The sequence below is a fragment of the Halichoerus grypus genome, chromosome 8 (assembly GCF_964656455.1).
Source record: "Halichoerus grypus chromosome 8, mHalGry1.hap1.1, whole genome shotgun sequence".
NCBI lineage: Eukaryota > Metazoa > Chordata > Mammalia > Carnivora > Phocidae > Halichoerus > Halichoerus grypus.
In genome coordinates this window covers 47,605,930-47,624,000 of record NC_135719.1, presented here as the reverse complement: position 1 = coordinate 47,624,000, position 18,071 = coordinate 47,605,930, and the positions used below count along the sequence as shown (strand labels likewise).

Here is an 18,071-nt window from a genome sequence, read left to right as displayed (position 1 = left end):
CCTGAGGCCGCTTTTCCAGAAGAGGTGACCGCAGAGAAGGATCTGGGAGAATAGGAGGAATCAGACCGTGGCCTTCTCCTGAAATTCAAGGCTTCCCCAGACTCATGCTCCAAACAGCCTCATCCCACCTCCATCCACAGGCCCTGGGTCCTCATTCATCACACAGACAAGCCACGGGCTGTCCCCTCTCTTCCAATTTGCTCCTACAGTTCCCTTGGCCTAGAATGCTATCCTTCCCTGTCCTATCACCTAAATCCAAATTACCCTTCAAAGAAAGCCCACTGAAGTGTTCAGAGACCTCCCTCTCTCCCAGCGCAATGAAGAAGCATCCTTTCCTGGAATGACCCTTTTGCTGTTACTCTAGTCTGCAATGCCTAGTCATCCTGTTGCCTCCATGAGCCTGGGAGCTCCAATTTGCATGGACTGGTGGCAACCCCCGGGTATCTCTAGGATGTACTGAGTGCCTGAGCCCTAGTAGACACTCTATACATGTTTGTTGACAAAAGTCTAGAGGCCCGTATGAATCTGCTACCATTTTGGAGACTAAATACATGTTGATATATTGATAAAATAGAATACTATGCAGGTGCCAAAAGAATGACATAGATTGGCATGGAACAATCCGAGATACAATAGTAAGTGAAAGAAGCAAGTTGTACTACCGTGAACGTAGTAAACTACTATTTGCGTTAAGAACAAAAAGTGTATATAAGGTACGAGCCAAGACTGCCTCAGGGAGGAGAATGGGAGCTGGGGAGATAGGGAGGGAGTATGAAGTTTCACATTTGTGCCGTGTGTATGTGAACCTATGCACAAATTTTATGATTTATAATAGAGCTCCCACTCTTTGGGGGAGGTTGAGGGAACCCCAGGAATTGGATGCTGAGGGAAAAGGGGAAAAGCAGGTGAGCATCCCCCTAGGTGGAGGAGAAGCCCGGGCTGCCTGCCTGTGGCTCTTGCTAGAGGATCCTGACACTGAGCCCTGGATGGAGCTGGCAATGGTGCCACGAAGCAGCCTCCCAGAATCCTCAGCGCCATGGGCATCTCCCGCTTCTGTGATGTCCCATCCTCTGGGCCTGCAGCTCCTCATGCCCCCGACTTCCACACCTCTGCCAGACTTGCGTCCTCGCTGGAAATGCCCTGCCTCCACTTCCACATGCTAAGTCCTATTTGGCTTTCAAGGTCCCCCTCAATTCCTGCCTCTGCCCCGTGTTCCCTTGACCCCCTGTCAGAGGCCTTCCTCATGCCATCTTGCTGCCTCGGCCCTCAGTGTTTGCTGTAAAGTCCTCAGAGCTGAGTGGGCCCAACTATCAGAGTAGAAGGTGGGAAGAGCTTCTAGAGAATTCTGGCTCCGCTGGCCTTTCTCAGGCCCAAGGCCTCCTGCTGCCCAAGCCCTTTGCTTGTTCCTGGTGTTGGGACAACGGACGGCCTGCCTCCAGCCTACACTCCCCTTTCACCACCCAGGGAGCGGTGGGAATGTTGTGCCTCCTGGAACCCCTTTGCATGGGGAAAGGACTAGAATACGTATAACAAGATGCATGTTTTAAAGAAAAATTATTTTTGACACTGGCTGAAATGATTAAAACAGTGGGTAAGGAAGATTTTATTCAGCTGGTAAGGCTATCACAGTAAGGAGAGAGACTGGGCTGCACTCTGAACACAGCAAAGACAGCTGGGGATATAGGACAACAAGCAGAATTAGGGGGCAGTGGATAGAACATCACTAAGAGCTGACATCAAGAGTATGGGTCTTCTTACTAAACTGACTTAACAAGGTTCTTACTGAAGGCAGGAAAGGGTGTTCAGATAATCCAGGGTCGGGGGATTCTTGCTAACACTGGACTGGGCGGGCCAAAGACAAGGCCCCAGGATGAGGCCTAGTGGAAAGGAGGCTCAGAGGAACCTGTCTGAGGTTTGGCCAAGGAGATAGTCTTTGTCACATGTTATGGGATCTTGGGGAAATTCCCCTTTTTACAGGCAAGGAAATGGGGGCTCAGAGAAGTAGCCCTTCTCCTGAGGCCTGCTTTAGTCCACCTTCCCCTCCAAAGGCTCAGCCCCGAGCCCCCTGCTGCCTTTGCCCCTGGTCCACAGGCCCCGGGGGAAAAGGCCCTGGGCTCCAGACCTGACCTTGCCACTGACTCATTGCCACGTGACCCCGTGTAAGTCCAGCCCATCTCTGGGCCTCTCAAGATGACCCAAGCACAAAGCTCCTAGAGTCTTCTGGCCAAGCCACGGGAGCTGGGGGGGAGCCGGGTGGTCCAGGCCTGGGACGGGCAAGGCAATAATTAGCTGAGCGCTCCTCTGGAATGTTAAGTACCCAGCCCTGGAATGCAGCGCCTGCTGGCTGCAAATACCACCCCCTCCCCATCAGACAGGCCCTGCAGGGAAGATAAAAATCAGGGTGTGCAGACACTGGGGACCCTGTCTTAGGAATCCCTGGAGCACCAGCATGTAGCACCGCTCTCTGACCTCTCCCAGGATCGCCCTCCATTTGGAGCTCCCTCCCTCCGAGGACTTTGCTCAGAGTGTGGGGCGCCTCCAAGGTGACCCCCAGTGGCCCTGCCTCCCGGTATTCATGCCCTTGTGTAATAATCCCCTCTCTGTCGGTGTGGGCTAGGCTTCGTGACCGCCTCCAGCAAACAATACAGCAAAAGTGATGGAATGCCGCTTCTGATATTAGGTTACAAAAAGACCACGGCTTTCATTCGGGACACCTTTTGCTCTCTTTGAATGAAGCCAGCTGCCATGTTGTAAGCTGCCCAGGAGAGAGGCCCATACACAAGGACCTGAGTGGGGCCTCTGGCCAGCAGCCCGAGAGGCTGGCAAGATCAGTGAGGAAGCGGGGTGGGCAGTCCAGCAACCCCTGAGGCAGCAAATCCTGCCAACGAGCACGGGAGTGAGCTTGGACAAAGACCCATCCCTGGTCAAGCTCAGACGACTGCAGGCCTGGCCGCCAGCTTGATTTTGGCCTATGAGAGACCACGAGGCAAAGGGCCAGCTGGGCCATGCAGACTCCTGACCCACGGACACTGTAAGACAATACGTGTAGAGTTGATGCTTTGGACAGTGGACAATTGGTGGATCTATGGACACAGACATAGGTTTTTATGGAGATATGGATTTGGATACAGATATAGCTGCAGGTGCTGGTAGAGGTGAAGATACAGAAGTGAGGTCCCTAAGGAAAAAGGGCATGCTCCTTCCCTCCCCCTCCCCCTGCCCAGGATGTGGGTGTAGTGTGGAGAGCCAACTTGGACACATCAAGATGGCAGACAACAAGGTAGGAGGGGCCTGGGTACCTAGACACCCTCCGGGAGTAGGATCACTGTCCCGATCCTGGACAGTTTACTCCCGGGTCATCCTAGGAGAGAGTAAACTCCACTCTGACTTGGCTCTGACCAATACATCACGCTCCCATGTTCCCCAGCAGACAACAAGCTCCTTGAGGATAGGGACAAAGCCTCCGTCTTTCCCACCAGAGCTCCCAGAACATAGTCTAGCAAGTTTCAGTTCGGGTTCTGCCCTTCATTGGCAGGCGGCCTGGGGCAAATGACCTCCCTGGCTATTTCCTCTTCTATAAAATGAGACTAAGAAACAGTCTCACCAGATTGTCATCAAGCTTAGTGAGATGCTGTGTGTAAAACACTTAGCCCTCTGCTGGCACATAATGGGAGCTAGATCAATGGTGGTTATTATCAGCTATTAGTTTTCAGAAATCTGATCCTGTCCCCTCCCACCCTGCTTTACACCATTGTTCCCCATTTCCCTTAAGATAAAGTCTAAATTCCCTACCATGACTCATAAGAACCCTCTATGCACCAATTCTGCCCACCTCCCCGGTCCCATCACTCATACTTGGGACAACACAGCCGGATAGGGTTGCTCTGGCCCCCCATCTTTCCCAGGGAGCTGTCCTAAGGTCAGAATAAAAGGTAAGCAATGTGCTAAATCCAAATGACCCTTGAACATCTTTTAACCTGTCCAAAGGTACAGTACCTAGACCTAGCACCTCTCAGGAAGTCCAACATAATTTTCCTCCAGTGGGGCTGTATCTTCAGCTGAGCACCAAAGTAGCTGCTTTGTGTCTAGGGGCCTCACTGGACCAAAAACACGCATCTTTAATCAGTGAAGTCACATTCGGAATGAAACGTTCATGCAATGCTTCTCTACTGAACATTCAGTCCCATAACACGCATTGTCCTACCTCCCAGCATTTGCACATGCTGTTCCTTCCACCCCCAATACCTTTCTTGCCTCCCCCTCCACTTGGCCTGGCCAATCCTTATTCCTCAATCAGGGCTCTGTGCAGATGCCACTTCCTGGAGGAGAAATTCCCTAACTACCTGCAGCCCCCCCCCGTCCGCCACTTGTCTGGCAGGCGTAGTCCCCTAAAACTCCTCTGCCCTATGCAGCAGGCCTCCCACTGCGTATCACTGCAGGCCGCTGGTTGCACTTTTCCACCAAGTCCTTCCTTCTCTCTTATTCAGCGCTCAGACCGCAGCGCCCAGCACAGAATTAGGTGCACGGAGATGCCCAATAAATGCCTGCAATGAATGGACCCGAGAGTGACCGCTGGTCAGGAATGCCTTTGCTTCTATCATCTGGCATCCTGGGGAGGGCAGGAAGGGGACAGGGGCCACCGTGGGGGCCTCTCCTTCCCCGTCGTCGTCCCAGACCCTTTCCCTGCCCAACAGGGCGCCACTGGCCTGTCCCACACCCTCTCTGCCGCCTGCCCAGTGACCTAATTATTGTTTTTTCTTCCAGCCCCGCGGAGGGGAAAACAGAAATTCCTGGTGGATGACACAGGCCCGGCGGCCGCCTGAGAGCCGAGCACGGGACCGGCTGGGCCGGCTTCGCCCGCCCTGAACCCGCCGCCCGCCCCGCCATTAGGGCCGCGGGAACCCGTCATCAGGCTAAGTACAGAGCGGGCGGCGGGGCGGGCGGCCGGGAAATTGCCGGTTCCCGCTGACCCGCGGGGCCTGCGGGCGCCCCGAGTCTGGGGGCTCGGGGCGGGCGGGCCGGGGGCTGGGGGAACCTCGGGGGTTGGGGGGCGTCCACGAGCGGCCCGAGGCCGGTTCTCCTGTCCCGACCACGGGGTGGCCCTGCTGGGGCAGGATCCCGGGCCACGCTCAAGGGAGGGTGGGGGTGGGGGTAGAGGGTGCAGGGGTGGGGGTGGGGGTGGCGCCAGGCGGGGGCGGGGGTGGGGCGGGAGGAATTCGGAGCAGCTCGGCCCAGGGTGTGGCTTGCGAGGCGTGAGGCCAGAGCCTGGTGGCCACACCGCGACAACACGCTGCCAGGGCTCTGGGGGCCTTTGGCATCTCTTCTCTTTTCTGGGCACTGCCCCCACGCTTAGAAGGAGCCCTGGGCTTGGAGCCAGCCCGCCACGGGGTCGAAGGCCCTAATCCTGATGGACTGCTTAATCCGCCACTCACCCTCCGTGGGTCTTTGATGCTGGAGGGAGCCGCAGTTCCTCCATCCATGAAATGGGTTAACAAGGGCTGTGGAAGAAACGAGAGGTGCATGGGTCTGCCCTCTCCTCCATGCCCAGCAGATAATAGATGCTCCATTTTCTTTCACTTATTGGGGAAAAAGGCACTCAATCATGCATGCCTTCCATCAGCAAATATTGATTGCACACGTACTATGTGCCATGCACTGTGTTAGGCCTTGGGGTTATCGTGATAAATAAGACAGATAAAATCTTACATTCTCAAGGGAGACAAACAATAAACAAATAAATAGACACATCAGACAAGATAGTGCTTCAGATGGTGATTGGTGTTATGGTATAAAGGGAAAAGGCATCGTGGCGGAGGGGGGGTTCTATTTTAGACTCAGCGGTCCTAGAAAGAAGGTCTTCATGGTAAAATGCCCTTTGGCCTGCGACCTGAGTGAGGTGTGGCAGTGAGCAAGGCCATTTTCTAAGGGAAGCCTTTTTGTTCCAAGCAAACAGCAGGTGCAGAGGCCCTGGCTCCCCCTCCCCACCCCTTGCCAGCAGAAATAGTCTCTCAAGCTCCTGGGCTCCTGAAGAACAAGATTGCTCCTTTCCTCCACTAGTCCACAGGAAGGAAGCATGAAGAGCTGCTCTTGAGTTAGACCTGAGTTTTAATTCTGACCCTGTTACTCCCTGGCTGTATGACCTTGCATGAGTCACTTGATCTTTCTGAGTGGTCGTTCTTGCAATAATGGTGTGTTCCTTGCAGAGCTGTGTGAAGCTTCAATGAGGTAACGCTGATGTGCTGTAAGCCCAGGATGCATGGCCAAGTGAATGGTCTGTGGGATCCCTGGGAAGATCTCGGTTTCTTCATCTGAAAATTGGGTCTCTTTGTGGCTTGGAGTGAAAAGCAGACTTACACCCGTCTTGGTGTCACAGGGAGACAAGTCGTAGAGCAGTGAGCAGCTTGGACAAACTCTGGGAGACGGCTCCTAGCTAGTGGTCTGATGTTGGTAACTTTCTGGAACTCAGAGCCCTGTTTCCACAAAGAGAAGCAGTAGAACACAGCTCCCCACCCACCTGCCTGGACTGTCCACACCTCAACCAGGCACTCAGTGAGGTTCAGAAAGGAAATGTCCAGCAAGCGCAGGTCGGGGCAAAGCTGTGACCCTGGCCAGGTTCATAGTTCATGTCCTTCTCCTCTTCCCTTGGTTCCGTCTCCCTGCCTCCCTGGATGAACTTGCTCTTCCTTGGGAAAAGGACAGGAGGTCAGTCACTTCGCTCACACCTGAGCGGGGATTTCAGTCCCTGGAGATAGTTCTGCCACGTTACCTCATTTGACACATAGGGAATCTGAAGCCCAGAGAGGGCAAGACTTTGCCAGAGACACACAGCAGTCCTGGGACATGAGAATTCATGGCAGCAGACCTCTGTTCCAGAGCTGTTTCTTCACTGTACTTCATGGCCAACTTCCACCCATTTTGTAGAAGGAAGCAACTGAGGCCCCGAGCCATAATGTGAATCGGCAAAGGCTTCCCAGGCCGGCGAGTAGCAGTGGGGAATGAAGAATGTATTCTAAGCAAGGGTAGATAGGGATGGGGGAAATAGGGACTTTTCTGGATCCCTCATATCATTCCCAGCCCCACCTATTTTAAAGATCTCTGAGCCCCCACAAGGGAAAAGGCATTTGGGGAGATTTGTGGCCATTGTCTCCTCCTCCTCACCCAAGAATCAAAAATTCCCCTTATCCTGCAACACCAGCCCAGAAGGAGCCCAGATGCACATTGTTGCCCTTGTCTGTCTGGCTCCCATGAGAATTTGCTGTGACAATAGAGCTGTGGCAGGGCCTAGAGGCCACCATGATCAGACTGGTACTGCCTCACCCCACTCAGGGGCTCTAGACCAATGCCCTGTTGGGAGCCTTATCTCAGGACTTAAACATCAGCCTCTGGGACTGCAAACACAGTATCCTCTGGGCCTGTGATTTTTGTCAGTAGCTGCTCCAAGGGGTTGCTATTCATGCATTCATTCATTTACTCATTCATTTGCCAATTCATTCATTCACTCAATCATTCACTCATTCATTCACTCATTCATTAACTCACTCTTTCAGTCACTCATTCGTTCATTCACTCATTCATTCACTCACTCTTTTGTTCATTCACTCATTCATTCACTCGCTCACTCATTCATTCACTCATTCACTCACTCATTCATTCATTCACTCATTCATTCACTCATTCATTCACTCATTCATTCATTCAACAAGTATTTCCAGAGAGCCTCTCAGGTGCCAGGCCTGCTCTGCCTGTTGAAGGTGGAACAGAAAGCAAGGTGGTGAGGCCTGGGCTCTCTGGAGCTCACATTCTGTGATGGAGGACAGGCAAAAAACAAAGATACACAGGATATGAGGTCAGACAGAGTGAAGAGAGAGTTTAAAAGGTAAGGGGACAGCATGTGATGGCGATGCTCTCTTACACTGGGTGATGGGCAGAGACCACAACCAAGTGGGGGATGTGCCATGTGGGTGTCTAGAGCAAGAGGTTCTGACAGTGGGAGCTGAGGTGGAAAGGCTGTGAAGCAGGACATGCTTGGCATTTTCAGGGAAGATAAGGAGGATGATGTGGCTGGGGTGATGGGGAGGGAGAAGGAAGAAATGAGACTGAAGAGCAGAGGGGATGGACTGTGCGTGGCTTTGTGGCTCCAGAGACCCCCGCCACCTCTTCTGTGTCTGCTCGGGGTGGAGCTGTGCCTTCCAGGACGGCCTGGACATCCCAAGGGGCCAATGGCAGAGCAGGCCATCAGAGTCACCCTTCTCCTTCGCCTTTTATTTGGCTTTCTTCACCCTCGCACCTGCTTTACCTGTTCTAGAAAGCAGGATTAAAAAGATCAGCAAGAAAGCTGACCCCTCCTGAAAAGAATTTGGAGTCAGGAAAATCTCTCTGGCTTCCAGACCAGGCCTCGCTACTTAGTAATTCCATGAGCTTGGATAAGCTGCTTAAATTCTCTGAACCTCTATCTCCATATCTGTAAAATGGGACTACACATACCTACTGTCTAAATAGCTGTGAAGGCAAGTGTATGCTCACCTTCTGACCCAGCAGGCACACTCCTAGGTCCATAACCAAGGGAAATAAATGCACATAGGCCCAAAAGGCACTAAGGGGTTCCTAGGGGTTGGTCACAGTAGCCCCAAAGGGGATCAACCCCAATGTCCCTCAGCAGAAGAGTGGCTGGATAAGGTACGGTATCGTCGCACGATGGAATATCACACAACATTAACAAACTACGGATGGATGTGACAACATGGATGAACCTGGCATTTCGCTGCGTGGAAGAAGCCAGACACGAAGGACAGGTATGTGGTATTCCATTCATAAGTTCAACCACGGCTAGAGCAATCTGTGCTGGGAGAGGCTGGGGTGGCAGTTCCCCATGGGGGCTGCTGACTGCGAGGGGGCTTGAGGGAAACTTCTGGCATGTTGGAAGTGTCTTCTATCATGATCTGGTTGGTGTCACGCAGGCTTACATGTATGTGAAAAGTTCACTGAACTTGAGTTCCTTGAACAATTTGAGGTCAGTGTGCATGGCGCTGTATGTTCTATTTCAATAAGAAGGTAAAAAGGAAAAAACCCATGTACCGCCCAGAGAGCTGGTGAAGAGTGACCAAGAGCGAGAAGGTAGACATGCCTGTCTCAGGACAGGCACCGGGGAACATTCCCTACTTCCCCAGTGCTCTCTGAGGGACAAGGAATGCCCTCTGGTCCCCAGGCCCCTGCCTCATCTGTCCTGCCGCGGACCAGGCTTCCGTGGGGGTCTGATGATGCTGTGGGGTGCAACTGAGAGATGGAATGGGATTGCATTGCTTTTCACTTTTTGCCTTTTGGTTTATTTTTTTTTCTGGTGCTTTGCTTCATGATGATAGTCTTTATAATCTTTATAGTCTTTATCATTATTGAATGTGGCAACTAGCTGCAGGTCAGGTCCCCACGTTTAATGTGTGGTAGAGACCCAGAGTGGGAAGTACTCTGCTTTCCAGGCCGGCAGCCTATGAGGTAGTGTTGAGAGCAACCCCCTCCCTCTGAGATGGGCAAGAGTCACTGGCGAAGAGCCCCAGGACCCCGGGTTCACCCTGCAATGGAGTGCCAAGCCCCAGCCCCCTATAACTCTCATTCACCCACATCCCGATGCCCCCAGGATCAGCTGGCTGGGGACAGCTGTACTACTTCACCCCGCCCCCAAGGTACGGTGCCACGCCCAGAGAGGGCAGTGACTTCCCCCAGGCCACACAGGAAGTCTGCAGCAGAGCCAGGCAGCGCAGGGAAGGACGGGAGGCTGAAGGCCTCGGCGCCTGTGCCCCCGGCCGAGCTCCCCCCTCCTGCTCACAGGGACAGGGCCCCTCCTGAACAAAAGCCAGGATGTCTGACTTGCCTCCTGCTCCGAAGAGGAAGGAAGCATATCTATAGTATTAACGGGGGGAGTACTTTCATTATCAACTTGGCATGGAGAGTGGGCTTCTCTGCCAGGTGCTGTGAACCCCATCACCTCGGCCCCTCCCATCTCAGAGCCACAATCCAGGACCCGCCCGCCTCGCCTTTGTGCCATTCCTTCTTTTGCCTTGTATAGAAATACCACAGACTATCCCTGTTTTCAGCCTGTGTGATCTTGGTTTGAGTCCTCCTGGGGGTCCTGGGTGTGAGGTGGGGAGGCCTGAGGGAGGGAGAGGTTCCAGAGGTGAGCGTGTCCCAGCCCAGGGCCAGCACTGGAACTGATCTGCTCTCCTTTCTCACCTGCCTTCAGGTGTCCGTGTCAATGTCACCCCCTCAGAAAGACCTCCCCTGGCTGGCCTGATGTCCCCTGCTCTCTCAGAGCCTGTGCTGTCTCTTCACACCCTTACCACTCACTGGTGGTTCTCTGTGCACTGGTGAGATTGGCTACGGTCTGCCTTTGGCCATGGGAGGGCAGGCTCCTTGAGGGCAGGAGCTGTGTCTGCCGTGGTCACCTCTGGGCCCGGGTGCCCTGCTTGAGGGCAGACTGACCGGATGAATGAGGAAGACGTGCTCTGGCAGGGAGGCAGACAGCAGGTGAGGGTGCCCGGGAAGGAAGCGTCAATCTGGGGGGCTGGAGGGGGGTGTCAGGAAGGAGCACTGAGGCTGAGCCTGTGTGGTTGCAGAGGTTCACAGGGAGCCGGCTGGAGGCCCGGGGAGAGCGGGAGGCCTCTCTTGACACCCGTGTCTGAGAACTCAGGCCCTTCCTTTATGAGCCAGAGGCCTGCCTGGGAAATTGTGTGGGGTCCCCACTACTCAGGGAAAGGCAGTTCCTGGGTCCCCACTCTCCACAGGACTCCAAGCAGAGCAGGCAAGACATTCCTCCTCCTTGGGGAAAGGAAGCAGCCCAGGCCTTCTCCCTCTAGGTACACTGGCTCTGGACTGGGACTCTCTCTTGGGGCTTTTGTCAGAGAGGGCCAGCGGCTTGCCCTGGGTCACACAGCAGGAGAAAGGTAGAGGCCGGGGACGGGGGGGCTCTGGCTCTCATTGTCTACTGAGCATGAGGGCCTTATAGAGGTTGATCATCACGTGGCAGGCAGCCCCAACCCTGCATCCCATGCTCTCCCTGTGGTTCAGCCAGGAGCCCGGTGTCCCCATGCAGTTCCAGGGAGCAAGGCTGCCATTATCGGGGGACATCTTCCCTGGCAGTACCCACAGCCCACCTGAACAGTGCTCGGGACCTGTGAGGCCTGGCTTCCGAAATCCTATTCTCTGTGCCTTGGGAAAGGTGTCTTCCAACTCCCCTAGCAGCCAGCCTGGATCTTCCCCAGGGCGGGGCCTCCATCGGGCTGGAGACTCCTTGCTCATGGGTGCCTCGGGTCTCAGCTCTCCAGCCCTTTGGCACTGAGTCTCGCCTCAGGACCCCAGTACCCCCAAGGCTGGCTAGGTACCCCCTTATACACCTCCTGCTCCAGGCCAGGCTCCTTTGTAGGCCTGGGGTGCAGGCCCAGGTCAGGTCAGGGTGGGGTCGATCTTCCTGTCCCCTCTTCCTGGAAGCTCCAGTGGTCTTGGACCATGTCTTTATTCCTGTGCCCCTGCTCCCCATCATAGAAACTATCATAGAGTAGGCTCTTGCGACATGAAAGAGATGACTCAGGATGTCATTTGAGGGGCTCTAGGAAGAGATTCCAGATCCCCAACTCCCATCCCCCCTAAATCCCCAGGAGCCATGGTCTGGAATTCCATTGAGAGAGTCACATTCCTTGACATTCTCTTCATGGGAATAAATCAGAGGATTAGTTTATTCTGCTCTTGGGCCCAGAGGCCTTAGGAACTTTGGAGAGTCAGACTGAAGATATGAGTGGGGAGGGGTCTGCCAGCCTGTCCCTCAGCCTCTGGCAGGGAAGGCTGAGAGCCCGGAGAGGGGCTGACCTCTGGAGACAGGCTTGGGCTACAGGGGCCCTTGGGGCCGGCGGGAACAGCGGGGCCTGTCTGGGAGGAAGCCTCTGACAGACGCTTTATCAGGCCCTGTCGCCTGTGTTATCTGCGGCTTCTCAGCAAAGAAGGAGTCACAGTCCTCAGCTGCGCTCAGACCACTCCAGGCCTGGAACAAAGCAGCCGAGTCAGCTGGCGGCCCCATGGCTCTGCAGTCAGACCTGTGGGCTCCAAGCTCTGTAGCCCACGTGGGCTGTTCAAGGGGGTGGCCGGCCCAGCCTGGCGACGGCTCGTCTGCTGGGACTCCTCCGCGGAGTGCCTGCCTCGGAGGGACCACCTCCCTAGGGCCTGTCTGCAGAATGAGGATGGGGCACGGGGTCACCCCAGCCCCTCCAGGGCCCAGCTGAAATGTCAGCCACAAAGGACGGGACACAGAGGGGCCTGTCCAGGAACAAGGGCCAAGTGTTGGCGTGGGATGATGGCCGGGGCTGGGCTGGTCAAATGTTTACTTGGAATGGTTCAAGTGGGCACCCTCAGGCCAGGGGGGCAGCTGGCGCCTGGCATGGGGCCCCTCTACCCACCCCCACAGGCTACTGCAAGGATTCAGACCATCCCATATGGGCCCAAAGCCAAAAGCACCCAGAGGGGGCTGCCGGTCTAGGCCCTGGCATGGTCACTCCCTCCCAGTCCCTGCCCACTGCTGGGGAGAGGAAAAGCTGGGAGGGCGGGTTCAGCCTCTCTCATTCTGGAAGCACCTGCTTCTCTGGCCACTGGTGAGGCTACCATGAATGGTTGGGCAGGTTGTGCACTACAAAAGGACACCTTACCACTGAAGCAAGTGGACCTGAAATCCTTGCAACTGGCCAAGGGGCTGCATCAGCCCAGAGGGTGCTTTTTTGGTGACTGTCTGCTAGGAGGGGGTACTTGGGGATGTTAAGAGGATGACATGGTTCTTTTGTAGGAGCTCATAGACTGTTAGGGATGGGGTTGCCAGGTATCAAACAGGATGTCCAGTTAGGCTTCAATTTCAGATAGACAACACATACATTGTTTGAAGTACAATTATGTCCCATGCAATATTATGATGTATGGCGTAGCGAGGAGTGGATGAGGTCTGGTCACAACAGACCTCCCCCCAACACCCCCGGCACATAAGGCCCTAAAGGTCATGGAGAAGACTGTGGGAGGCTGAGGAGAGGCCAGCGTGGCTGGAGAAGAGCCCGAGGGGTAACACAGGTGAGATGGAGTGCCGATTTGGGGTACACGGAGTGAGATGGGGCCACTCTGGAGGGTTTGAGCCTGGAGACTTGCACGGTGTAGCAGGCTCCCTCTGGCGGCCGTGTTGAGAATAGGCTGGAGGGGCAGGGCTAAAGCAGGCTGACCTGTGGGAGGTGATCACCACCATCCAGGCCAGGGGACCAGGGCAGTAGTGAGCGTCAAGCTGGAGAGAAAGGGCTGGTTCTGGACATAGGAACTTTTTGTTATGGAAAACGTCAAATGTGTACAAAAGTAAAGAGAATAGTACAAGGAACGCCCGTGTCCCCATCACCCTCTTCCACCATCATTAGCCCATGGCCACTTTGCTTTCACAGAAACCTTTCATCCCCTCCTGGCAAATGGATTATTACAAACCAAATCCCAGATATCACATTATTTCACATATAAATATGTCAGTGTCACTGAAAGATATTTTGAAGAAGCAGCCTCCAGGAATTTGCCCAAAGACTTCTAGCAGCTCTTTTAAAAGAGAGGGGGCCCCTGACCCCACTAGGCTCCCATTGCTATGCAGCTGGCTTCCCGAGAACTTAGGATGATTTCTCCTAAAGCTTTCTAGTTTTTCCTCCGCTACGTTGAGTCTTCTGAGGCTTCTTCTCTCCCACCCCCTCCTGTCTACGCACTCACCTAGCATGATGCTCCTCAGGCTGGGGTCTCGGGACACTGGCATTGACTTTCCATTGGAAGCTCCTGCCTTCTCCTCAGACCTTAGAGCAGCCCGAAGCCTCCCCTCTTTCTGGTCCCTTGATGACAGGAATGTCCGGTGTCTGGCATAAAGGCTCCCTAGGAGGTCAAAGACACCACACCCTGGGAACCCAGAAAATGTGGGTGCTCTGGCTGAAGGTAAGGGAAACACACCAGAAGTCACAGGATGAGGTACAAGGACACAGAATCAGACATCGAAACCCTAGTAAGTGCAGGAAGGCTCTTTGCTTTCCAGAATGCCATCCCCTCTAGGAAGCAGACTGGCTCTGCTTCCAATTTACTAGGAGACTTTGGTTAGATTCCTTTCCCTCCCTGGCCTGGAGAAAGGAACCAATTCATTATGCAGGGTTTCTACCTTTCTCCCTACTCTCAGATTCTGCACCCCCAAAGTCCCTGGGATGGGAGCAGCTGGGGGGCAAAGCTGGACTCGGGGAGAGGCTGCTGGGGACATGCTAACTTCTGAGCCAGCTGCACACACACACTGAGCCCTGTGAGGCTTGCATCATATCCCCCACATTATAGAAGAGGAAAGCGAGGTACAGAGAAGTAAAGGCACTTGACTAGTGTCCCCTAGTTTGTAGGCAGCACAACCAGGCCTTGAGTTGTGGTCAAATGTGTAGCGTTGGTGCCCGGGGGCCTCTGTGGTTTTTGAGCATCTCTCCCCCCCACACCCCTGCCGCCAGGGCTGAGGCCCAATTTTGCCGACATAGTCCATACTGCAGTCACACTGCTGGCTCAGAGTCTCCTGAAGCCTGGAGCTCCTGGCAGCCTCCTCGCCATGGGACCAGGAGACCAGCTCACCTTCCTGTTCACTTCACTTTCTCCACCTAGCCCTCCCATGGCCTGTGCTCAGTGGGCACCAGACACACCAACCAGTTTCTCTCACTGAATCCTCAGCAACTGAGGGAGGTGCTTGGCCCATTTTGCAGGTGTGAAAACTGTATGCTCAGAGAGGGGCAGTGACACACCCAAGGCCACAGAGCTCTATGGTAATGCAGACAAAATTGAAACCAGAGTTCTCTGAGTCCAGGTTCTCCTTCCACTACATTGCAAGAACTGGCTTAGAACAGAAACCTGTCTCACGACCCAATGCCATTTGGTAGTCCTGGCTTCAGGCATCTTTTTTGCCCCTAACTCCTTTGTATTGTTTCATCTGTGTGATCACACTTGATCTTTCGAATAATCACGAGAGGCAGGTGTGACTACCATTTGGCTTTTACAGATGAAATGCCATACGTGCCCCTGGGGAGACTGAGAACTTCCAGAATCTTCCCCAAGGCTTGAGTTGCGTTGTTGCTCGGCCCACGGATGCTTACGTTCTTCTAGCGCCCCCTACAGCCTGTCAGTGACATTGAATCACCCTGCTGGGTCATTGAGAAAGTCTTCCTTGAAAAGTTTTTTCTCCCTTTTTAACCCCAAACCTCCCTCAGTTGCCACATCTGGGCCTTCCCTGACAAGGTTGGACCCACCTTGTCTTTCTGTGCTCCACATATTCAGAAGTAGTTAAAACACAGTTGCCTTCTGTGACTTCATCTTTAAGAAACGCGGATGTTACAGAGGATCCACAAACTGGGGAGGTGGGCACGCTTAAAAACCACAAGAATGAGTCTGGGTTTCATTCCACAACTGGGCAGCTCTTGGAGTGAGATTAGACTAAGGGTCCTCCAGGGAAGGGACTGTGTCCCCTCCACGGCCCCCACACGCTGGGATGAGGTCCCTCAGAGCAGCGCTCGGGCAGGGAGTTGGGGGAGGTGGCTCTGGGCTCTGCCCCGCACCTGCACTCAGTCAACAGGCTTTAGCAGGGACCCACTCACGCCTTACCTTGCTTCATCCCCCCTCCCCAGCCCAACAGTGACCAAACCATATCTGAAGAAATCCCAGACATCTTATCATTTCTTTCACAAATATTCAATATTACCTCTAAGAGATAAGGATTCTTTAAAAAAAAAAAAAAAAGCCACAATACCCTATCACTCATAACATGTGTGCCATCATCATACTTAATAGCATCAAATATCTAATCGGTAGTCAGTGTTCATGTTGCCCTGATTGCCTTCTGAATGCCATAATTTCTTTTTCTTTCTTTTTCTTTCTTTCTTTCTTTCTTTCTTTCTTTCTTTCTTTCTTTCTTTTTTTTTTACAACTTGTTTGTTTGAATGGGGGTGAAATAGGGTCCACACACTGTGACTGGTGTGTGTGTTGTGTGTCTTTAAGTCACTTTGCTTGGAAGTCACCCGGAATAGTTCTTCTCTTTGTGATTCTATCACTAAGTCCATGCATAGATTCATTTGCTTCATTTTGCTCTCTGCTTTTATGAATTGATTTAAAATGTTTCAATTTTGTTTATGGCTCCAAAGTCGATTGGACACAATAAAGAATATTCAGAGAGGTCTAACTTTTATTTGTGTCCCCTTCACCCACTCCCCCCTCTGCCTAAGTATTAATTTTTTAAAAATTAATTCAAAAAAATTTTTTAAAATTACATTGGTGTCTACGTGTGTCTTATATGTAATACCTGTGTATCCATATCCCTCCCTCCTTTGCTCAGAGGAATGTTAACACAAGAACTCGCAGTCACGCTTGCCTCCACCTTGCTTCATTCACGGAACATCTCGCCCGCGATCTCGCCCGCAGGTGTCCGTCCGGATCTTCCTTGTTCTTCACGGCAGACTCCTCCATTGTGCTGATAAGCACAGCCCCCTGCTGATGGACATTTTCCTTGTTTCCTGTCTTGTGCTGTCACAAATAGAATGGCAGTAAAAAGCCTTGTGCTTCCCGTGTTTCGGGACACCTGCCCGAGGTGGTTTACAACAACGGGATTCCTGAGTCACAAGTCAAATATGCGCATTTTTGCTAGCTTTGGCCACATTCCTCTGCCAAGGGATTACACCATGGCACGTTGTCACCAGCTGTGGAGGAGGGTGATGGTTTCCCTCACTGCCTCCCAAGCAGACGTGTTGCCAAACTTCTGGATTTCTGCCAATCTGATAGGTGGGAAATGGTATCTCAGACTCGTTTCCATTTGCATTTCTTTTATTTGAGCGTGTTGATCATCTTTCCTACGGTTCAGGGCCATTTGCATTTCTTTTCCTGTGAATTGTCTGGTAGTATTTTTAACCCATTTTTCTAGGAGGCTGTTGGTTTCTCCTTTCTACTTTTCGAAGTTCATTATAAATTGGAGACATTAATCCCTTGTCTGATATAAAGGTTCAGGTGTTCCTTCAGTTGCTCATTTGTCTTATTTGTTCATTCATTCGTTCGTCTCAAGCCACTGGATGCTGGAGAGACAGCGGTGAATAGGGTGGCCCCAAGGGGCTCCACCACCATGTGCTGCCCAAGCTGGAACCTTGTTCCCATCCTGGATGCTCTTTACCTTAACCCCCTTCCATGCTGTCCTTTCTGCCCCTGGACCCCTGGCCTCCTGCCTGGTGACCACCCGTCCCCTGTCCTGCCCTGCTCAGGCCCTTAGCATCTTCCACTCTGAGCTCAGCAAGGGCCAGAAATAAGCCCGATTAACTCTGTATCTCTCCCCACATGCCTAGCACCCGATGGATGAGGAAATGAAGAAAGAGTGAGGGAATGAATGAATGAATGAGTTAATAAATGAATCTTATGAGGATAAAACCACATTTGGCCCAGGAAACCAAGTCAGAGGGGAGCTTGGAAAAGCCCCTTCACGATCAAAGTTTCTTTATCCCTTGCCTTCTCTTCAGATCTAATTCAAATCAGAATGCTACTCTTTTTTTTTTAAAGATTTTATTTATTTATTCATGAGAGACAGAGAGAGAGAGAGAGAGGCAGAGAGAGAAGCAGGCTCCCAAGGAGCAGGGAGCCCGATGCGGGACTCAATCCCAGGACCCTGGGACCATGACCCGAGCCAAAGGCAGACGCTTAACCATCTGAGCCACCCAGGCGCCCTACTCTTTTTTTTTTTTTTTTTTTAAAGAATTGTTACTCTTTAAATTGCTCACAGACAATATATTATCTCTGTTATATTATGTCTGTTTCATTTCATGATTTATTTATTTAAGATTTTATTTTTTATTTTTATTTTTATTATTTTTTTAAGATTTTATTTATGTATTTGACAGAGAGAGACACAGCGAGAGAGGGAACACAAGCGGAGTGGGGCGGTGGGAGAGGGAGAAGCAGGCTTCCCACTGAGCAGGGATCCCGATGTGGGGCTTGATCACAGGACCCTGGGATCATGACCTGAGCCGAATGAAGGCAGAAGC

At 52.8% G+C, this 18,071-nt stretch overlaps 1 long non-coding RNA gene across 1 annotated transcript; it reads left to right on the top strand.

The window, feature by feature from the left end:
- Positions 1-7,568: 7,568 nt before the first annotated feature.
- On the top strand, positions 7,569-17,060 carry LOC144382752 (uncharacterized). Its single transcript, XR_013450145.1, has 2 exons — positions 7,569-8,792; positions 16,385-17,060. It is a non-coding gene; the product is annotated as an uncharacterized LOC144382752 (long non-coding RNA).
- The last annotated feature ends 1,011 nt before the right edge of the window (positions 17,061-18,071 follow it).